Genomic DNA, 8443 nt, shown 5'->3' on the forward strand with positions numbered 1-8443 from the left:
GAGCAGATCTCTTGCTCTTTGTGGGCTATAATAACATCATCTGAGAAATGGGATGCTCACCCTGGCATAAGGTCTCTGTGAAGATTGGCTGAGGTGAGTTCATGGATACAATGTGCTAAAGAAGCAGCACATATTAGGTATTCAATAAATACTGACTGTTATCTTGTTATCCTGTGCTGCTGGGCACTTTTTAAAAAACTGCTTTGTTGAGATATAGTTCACATACCAGTCATGCTTTAAAGTGTACAAATCAGTGGTTTCCAGCATATTGCATTATTTTAAAAAAACTTTCTTAATCCTGTAACCCCAACATTTTGGGAGGCCAATGTGGGAGGCTCAGAGTTTGAGACCAGCCTGAGCAACACATGAGGGTCAGACAATTAAGTTTGCAAACTCATCCTAGAAAAAGTGCTGTATACCTCATTGCTGAATAGCTATACTCCCCTAGTCATCTGGTGACCTTAGTGATATTCAGCAATGAGGTATGTAGTACTTTTCCTAGGATGAGTTTGTGAACTTAATTGTCAGATTTCAGAGCGAGACTCTCATCTCTAAAGATTATTTATTTATTTACTGTGGGCACTTTTTTGCCCGTAGTAGAGTGCTGTGGCATCATAGTTCACAGCAACCTCAAACTCTTGGGCTCAAGTGATCCTCTTGCCTCAGTTTTTCATTTTTAGTAGAAATGGGGTCTCACTTTTGCTCAGGCTGGTCTTGAACTCCTGAGCTCAAGTGATCTGCCAACCTCAGCCTCCCAGAGTGCTAAGATTACAGGCATGAGCCACTGCACCCAGCCCTAAAGATAATTTAAAAATGAGCCAAGCAGGGCCAGGTGCAGTGGCTCACACCTGTAATCCTAGCACTCCATGGGGCTGACACTGGTTGATTGCCTGAGCTCAGAAGTTCAGGACCAGCCTGATCAAGAGCAAGATTTTGTCTCTAAAAATAGCTGGGCATTGTGGTGGGCGCCTGTGTGCCAGTACTTGGGAGGCTGAGGTAAGAGGATCACTTGAGACCAAGAGTTTGAGCTGTGACACCATAGCACTCTACCAAGGGTGACAAAGTGAAACTCTATCTCAAACAAAAAAAATTAGCCAAGCATGGTGGACTGTACTTGTAGTTCCAGCTACTTTGGAGTCTGAGGCAAGAGGATTACTTGAGCCCAGGAGTTCAAGGTTAAAATAAGCTTCAATGACACTACTGCATTTCAGCATGAGTGAGAGTGAGACCCTGTCTCAAAAATAAAATATTTACCATTTTATACATTTTAAAGTGCATAGTTCAGTGGTAATAAGTACCTTTACACAGCTGTGAGCCATTACCACCATCCATCTCCAAAAGTTTCTGAGATATATAGTAACTCCACATTAGCCTTAGCCACTCCCCATGAATTGATTCCCTGTCTCTGTGGACTTGTGGTGGACATTTTACATAAATGGAATCACACACTATGTGTCCTCCTATGTCCGCTTCTCTTACTCAGCACGATGTCCTCAAAGTCCATCCACGTTATAGCCTGTGTCAGAGCCTCTTCCTTGTCATGGCTGAGTGATATTCCAGTGTGGGGATGCACCATCTTGTGTTTATACATCATCTGTCAATGGGCACTTCAGTTGTTCCAACCATTTGGTTAATGTAAATAATGTTATTATAAACATGGGTGTACAAATATCTCTTATAGTCTCTGCTTTCCATTCATTTGGGTAAGTAGGTAAGAGTGGAATTGCTAGGCCCTATAATAATTCTATGTTTAGCCTGAGGAACTGCAAAAAAAGTCATTTTCCAAAGAAAAAAAAGTAGTTTTAAATTCCCACCAGCAGTATACAAGTGCTCTGATTTCTCCACATCATTATAGGCACTTTTTATTTGTTGTCATATTTGTGGACCAGTAGGGTTAATTATCCTATTTGGAAATAGATAGATTTGGATAGATTTGGAAAACTGAGGCTTGGAAATGCATGGAAGCAGATTTGACAAAGCTGGGTCTGAACCCACCTTGGTCACACTCCATGCCTCCTAGGCCTACCCCAGACCGCTAAAACAATTTGCTTTGCTGTGATGAATGCTAAAAATGGCTTCTCTGCCTCTGAGACCCCTGTCAGCTACCCTGATCCAAAGAAAGGTCTCCATAGTTTGAGGACCCAGGAGCACAAAGCCATTGATCTAGAATAGTTGTTCTCATCCACTTGGCAGTGACTACAGACATTGGTGGTTGCTCCTGGTATGGAGTGAATGGAAGCTAGAGGTACTGTTCAGCACCCTTTGGTGCCCAGGACAGCCTTCAACAAGCAGGAATTATCAGTCCCAACTGTTGAGAATGAGAGATCTTGGAGTAGATCTTGGTTGTGGGTTGGAGGAAGTGGGAGAGGCTGAGTGGGTTCTGGAAATTGCTTTCCCAGTCCTAGGTCTGAATCTTGGCTCTGACACTTGTGTGTGTGTGACATCAGGCAAGTTACTCTCCGTCTCTGGGCCTGTTTCCTCCTCCAAAGTGAAATAGAGACATTTATTTTTGCCTCATGAGGCCTGTGCCAGAGTCTGCCTGGATCCTCCTGGGCAGGTCAGGACTCAATACATGACACTCAACAAACATTTGTTGCCTGGCTTCCTGGAGGAGGAAAACTGGTTGCTGCAACTACCGTTGGCCTCAGCTGCAGCTAGGACCCAGAGTTGGGGATGCAAAGAGGAAGTATTGCTGCAGGGGGGCTGGGAGCTGATCCAGGGCCCCATTCCCAGGACTCACAGCTGCATCCTCCTGGAGGGCTCCAGCTGGCCTTGCTGTCCCAACCCCTGGGATGGAGCCAGGATGCTCCCATGTATCCCACTGGCTTATTCCCATGGACATCAAGGCTGGATCTAGTAGTCCATTGGTGGGTCTCCTGGGCCCATCCACCTACAGATTGCTGCCTCAAACCTCACCCCAAAGATTCATGTATAACCAGACAACCCTGGGTTAGATTCAGCTTTCCTGGGGGACAGAAATCTGCATTTTTTTTAAAGGTTCCTAGGTTATTCTGATGTGTAAGGTTCCTTGACCATACTTCGAGATAAACTTCTGCCCAAATTCCTATTACCAAGATAGGGAAACTGAGTCGCAGAAGAACGAAAGAGTCCATCCAGAGCCACGTGGTTGGCCAGTTTTGCCTTGTAGCGCCTCTAGTCTCTTTCTGTCAGTGTCTTTGTGTTCCCAGCCCTTCACAGTCTCTTAACTTCCTCCTCTTTACTTCGCTGGCGCCCCGCAACCGGCCGCGCCCCCGCATCCGGGCCCCTTTCCGAATTCATTGGAATCTCCGGGGCCGCATAGCCCCGCCCCCAGCCCCGCCCGCTCCCCGACACTTTGCTATGATCTTCTTCCATTGGTCTCTTCGTACATAGCCTGCACTGCCATTGGATGATTTAAGGCACTCGGCCCACCTACCCTTCCCGGCCCCGCCTTTGGTTCCTATGGCGTGGGCGGGGACGGAGTGGAGGCGGGGCCTGAGGCTAGCATGGGCGGGGCGATGGGAGGGCGGGGCCGAGGGCCCACTCCGTCCCGCCCCCGGCCTCCGGCTCTAGTCGGACAGCCGAGACCACATCCCCGGCCACAGCCCCAGCCCCACTAAGGAGATAGGACGGATCCCCGACGATCGGACTCACGGACGGGTCCCTGACAGTAGGTGAGAGACTGGTGCCGGGGCGCCCCCCACCTCAGCGCGTCCCAGAGTCCACCTGGCTGCCCTCATCTCTCCCTCCTCATATTCTGGAACTCCTGTTCCCCTCTGTCTTCATCGCTGCCTCAGTTTCCCTCTGTCTCTCTCTTCCTGTACAAATTAGGGGAACACAGACTGGGTCTGACTTGCCCCCACTGGCATGGGACCCTGCTCTGGGACTAGCACCTACCCCTCATATAGACTCTAATGGACTCTGCCCCAGGGGGGGCAAGGGCTTGGAATTTTGGGAGGGCAATTCCAGGTAGTGGGGATCCTGGCCACAGGTGTGGAGGTGGGAATATGTGCGGCTTCTGTTTAGTCCAGGAAGCGGGGAAAGGAAGGCCAGGTCCACCCAGACTAGCCACCAGTGTGCTCCCAAGTGGCCTGACGCCTTGGCCTCAGTTTTGCCTGCTGTGAACTGGGGCCATGGCCATGGAGGTAATTGGCAGATGATCTAACCCAGATCTGTTGCCTCCTTGCTTTTTTTCTGGAGTCTAACTGGACCCATTTCCTAGGAAGGTAAACTGAAACCCAGAAATGAGGTAGTGCTTGGCCAGAGAGGTGAGGAATGAGGCAGGACCAAATCTGCTCTCACTTTGGATCTGGATATTGCTCAGCACCCTCTCTATGGTGTCTTGGGGGTCCTAGAATAGTCAGGCAGGTACAGATCCAAGCCGCTCAGCACACTGTTTATGGTGTCTGTAGGGGGCCTAGAGGAAGGGCAGCCCATCTGTACACAGGCCTTCTGAAGTCACTTCCTGATCATGTTCTAGTGGTGAATGCCCCAGGAGGCTGTAGCCAGTTGAAGACAAGCAGCCCAGGTGTTGGGGAGCTCAGACAGACTTGGTCTTGAGCTAAAACTGCTGTGGTACCTTGAACAAGCAATTTAACATTTCTGAGCCTCAATTTCCTCATCTATAAAATGAGAAGGAATATAATTCCTTGGGTTGAGGGCTGGGGGATTAAATGTAGGAATGTGAACATCGTGTTATTACCTCCCCCCAACTATGCCCAGCCATAGGAGTCTCCTATTCCTCCAATTCCAGGCACAGTCCTGCCTCAGGGCATTTGCACAGACTGTGCCCTCTGCCACCACAGCAGGTCCAGGCGCCAACTTTAAAACATAACAAGCTGCCTAGATGGGCTGGGCCAAGGACCTGCACAGGCAAGGGCCAAGCAGCTGGGAGGGACGGAGGAGGGGCTGGCCCAGGGCCGCTGTACCTATGGAAACGGTGAACAAAGAACTTTCCCCAGCCACACAAACACCTGGGTTGGGCTTCTCCCACTTGGCTGCCCAGGTGGATCAGGTACTGGTCAGAGGCTGGGGTGGCCTGGGATGCTAGAGGTGGGTGAGTGCCTGGACCCCTGGAGGACATGAAAGGATATTGAACCCTGCTCTGGGGGGTGAGGGGGCCAGAGAGGCTGTAAGCGAATAGACTAGTCAGGCAAGTACAGATTGGAGAGTCTTGTCCTGTGGTATCCCCTTCCCACTATGTGGCCTTAGGCTTGTCAGGTGCCTCCTAAGCCCCATTGCCCTCATCTTACTTTCCCCAGGAGTCAGCCAGTGTGGGCGAGGAGCATTTTGATTGCTTGACCATTGATGTAGTGGGTTCAGGAGGCCTCCATGTTCCTGTCTGGGGATGAGAGAGGGTGCCTTGAGGATAGGACTCCAACCATTGTCAAGGAAATGGCCCCACCCAGAGAGAGGTATATGCTAAATGATGACTCATGATTGCCCAGGCATAGCCTCAGGTGGTGCAGACTGGCAGGTGGAGTCTGGCAGAAAGGTAAGATGGGCCCAATTATATAGTATGTCCACCCCTCTCCAGCATCTCCCTGACAGACACCCCTCCTGGAATCCCACCCACATGAGTTTTCACCAAGACACCTCTGGCAGAGTTCCAAGGGCCTTCTAATGCCCTGGCATCTAGGCCTCAGTTTTTCCATCTGTCGACTGGGACTGGTCATCTCCTTTTTCTTCAGGAAAAGGGCTGAGATAGTGGGGGGGGGGGTAAGGAGGGCACTACACTTTGAGGGGTACAGAGAGTTTTGCAGGTCTTTATTGGAGACCTCTTGAGGTCATCATGAAAGGGATTACAGGGTACATTTCTTCTAGAAGCTTCCTAGAAACTTAGACTCTTCCTTTGCATGGTGGGCTCTCAGAAAGGGGAAGAGTTGAATCCTAAATTTGAGAAAAGGCTCACCCTGGGGTGAGTACTGGGTTGGAATCCCAATTCAGCCACATCATTGCTCTATAAACTTAGGGAAACTCCTGGTTCCCTCTGACTCAGTTTCCCCTTCTGTAATAACTGAAAACTTGCAGGTCCATCAAGAGAATTTGGCAATGAGGGCCTGGAGGTAAAATGCCTAGTAGGTAGTGAGCATTCCCTGCAAGATCACTGTAAAACAAGTCACTTGTGTTTGAGGTTGGAGACTATCCAAATCCCCCTCTGCCCAGGCAGAGCCAGTGCGGAAGAGTCAATGCTGCATTACTTATTGTGTGACCTTGGTGTATCTCTGTCTTTCAGCCTCAGTTTCTCTGGCTGGACAATGGGGCCCTTGGATGAGATCTCTGACATTGTGCCTTTCTGGTGCGAGGAGGTCATTTATTCATTCAACAAATGTGTTCTGAGCACCTATTGTGAGCTAAGCCTGGTTCAGGGCAGCAAGGACCCAGCAATGATGAAAGCTGATCTGGTGTCCACCTTTATTTGGTTCACAGACTAGGGTTTGGGGAGGTGGACATTGTTCATCTAGAAAAATCCTTATGCTTTGCTTTAATTGCATGAAGGTGATGGAGGGACAGATGGATGAGGGGGTTAGTTTAGATGGGGGATCTGGGTGGACCTCTTAAGGAGGTGGCATATGAGCCCAGGATTGGATGACAAGAAAAAAACAATCACATGGGGGTAGCGCCTGTGGCTCAAGGAGTAGGGCCCCTGCCCGATATACCTGAGGTGGTGGGTTCAAACCTGGCCCTGGTCAAAAACTGCAAAAAAAGAAAGAAACAACCACATGGAGACCTGGGGGAAGAGCATCCTAGAAGAAGGAACAGCCCATGCAAAGGCCCTGGGACAGGACATTGCCTGGCATGTTGGAGGTACAGCAAGGAGGCCTGAATGCCTGGGGAAGAGTTAGGAGGAGAAGAGAGGAAGGAGGGCAGGGCAGGGAGGGGACAGGCTAGTGTCCCCTCCTTGTAGGGCCTTGTCAACCCCAGGTGGAAATTGGGCTTTGGAGGGCTACAGGCAGCTACAGTCAGGGAGGGACCCTGACTCAGATGCTCACAGGCACCCTCTGGATTTTGTGGGGAGAATAGACTAGGGTGGGTGAGGCAGGAGCCAGGAGACCAGGATGGAGGCCGTGGAAAGGTGAGAAATGGGTGGCATCAGGACATATTTAGGTGCTGCATCTACATTCCTGCCAGTACTGCTCCACTTTGTGCTTGCTGTTAAAAAACTTTTTTTTTAGGCAGGGCTCAGTGTCTCACACCTGTAATTCTAGCACTCTGGGAGGCTGTGGAGAGTGGATTGCCTGAGTGCAGGAGTTCAGGACCAGCCTGAGCCAGAGTGAGACCTCATCTCTAAAAATAGCCGGGTGTTGTGATGAGTCCTCTAGTCCCAGCTACTTGGGAGGCTGAGTCAAGAGAATTGCTTGAGCCCAAGAGTTTGAGGTTGCTGTGAGCTATGACGCCACAGCACTCTAGCCAGGGTGACAAAGTGAGTCTCTGTCTCAAAACAAAGCAAAACTTTTTCTCAGGCCAAGAGCTGTGTCTAAATTGGCCTCTGCAGAATGGAGGACTGTGGGCTCTCAACATTAATTTTTGGCCCCTAAGCCCTCTCTTCAGTAGGAATCTGACACAGTTGAAAATATCCTCGCTTCCAGGGCAACCTAGCCAGTGGCCAGACCTTACCCATCTTTAGGGCACTCCCTGAGGGCTCTGGGGAACCTAGTTTGAGAATCACTGCTATCACTACACCTTGGGCTTAACAGATTTCCCCCTGTCTTTTGCCACAAGTAAAATGGTCATTGACTTTTTTGAGGCCTGTGTCATGGAGTATAAAGGGCTTGATGCAGTGGAAACCCTGAAGTTGGTGGTGGACGTTGTATTGGAATGAGGACTGGGGAGGACATTGGCCATGGTGGGTGGAGGCCTGAGGCCACCCTGGGTGGCTGTAGCTGAGGCTGGAACTTGGGAAATAGAGCGGCCAGTGTGGCCCTGTCAAGGGGACCCATCAATTATTGACACCCTTTGTGTGAGGCATGAAGAATTAATGTGATGGGGGTGGGGCCACCTTCGACCCACAGCATAGCTGGAGCCAGCTCACGAGAGCCTCTTGCTGTGTTTTCAGAAATTTTGCCACCTGGTTGTTAAACACAGCCATTATTAAAAATGACAGAATAGAAAGTTACAGTTAAATAAGTTATATTTAAAATCCAGGAATGGGCCTGGAGAAGGAGTGAGGTACTGATACATACTATAACATGGATAGACCTTGAGGACATTGTGCTCATTGAGAGAAGCAGACACAGAAGAACACACAGTGTGAGACTCTACTTATATGAAATGTCCAGAACAGGCAGATCCACAGGGATGGGAAGTAGATTCATGGCTGCCAGGGCCTGGGGAGGGGCTGAGGAGTAACTGCTGATGGGGATGGGGCTTCTTTTTTTTTTTTTTTTAGACGGAGCCTCAAGCTATCCCCCTGGGTAGAGTGCTATGGCATCACAGCTCACAGCAACCTCCAACTCCTGGGCTT

The 8443-nt window shown here is 49.8% G+C and overlaps 1 protein-coding gene across 1 annotated transcript in view; it reads left to right on the forward strand.

Moving 5' to 3' along the window:
• Positions 1-3570: 3570 nt before the first annotated feature.
• Positions 3571-8443, forward strand: part of TNFAIP8L1 (TNF alpha induced protein 8 like 1) — a 16877-nt gene continuing 12004 nt past the window's right edge. The window contains exon 1 of the mRNA XM_012804490.2: positions 3571-3653. The gene's annotated coding sequence lies outside the window, so the exon portion shown is untranslated. The remainder of the gene's footprint in view (positions 3654-8443) is intronic.

The sequence above is a fragment of the Otolemur garnettii genome, unplaced genomic scaffold (assembly GCF_000181295.1).
Source record: "Otolemur garnettii isolate 467f Iridium unplaced genomic scaffold, OtoGar3 scaffold00029, whole genome shotgun sequence".
NCBI lineage: Eukaryota > Metazoa > Chordata > Mammalia > Primates > Galagidae > Otolemur > Otolemur garnettii.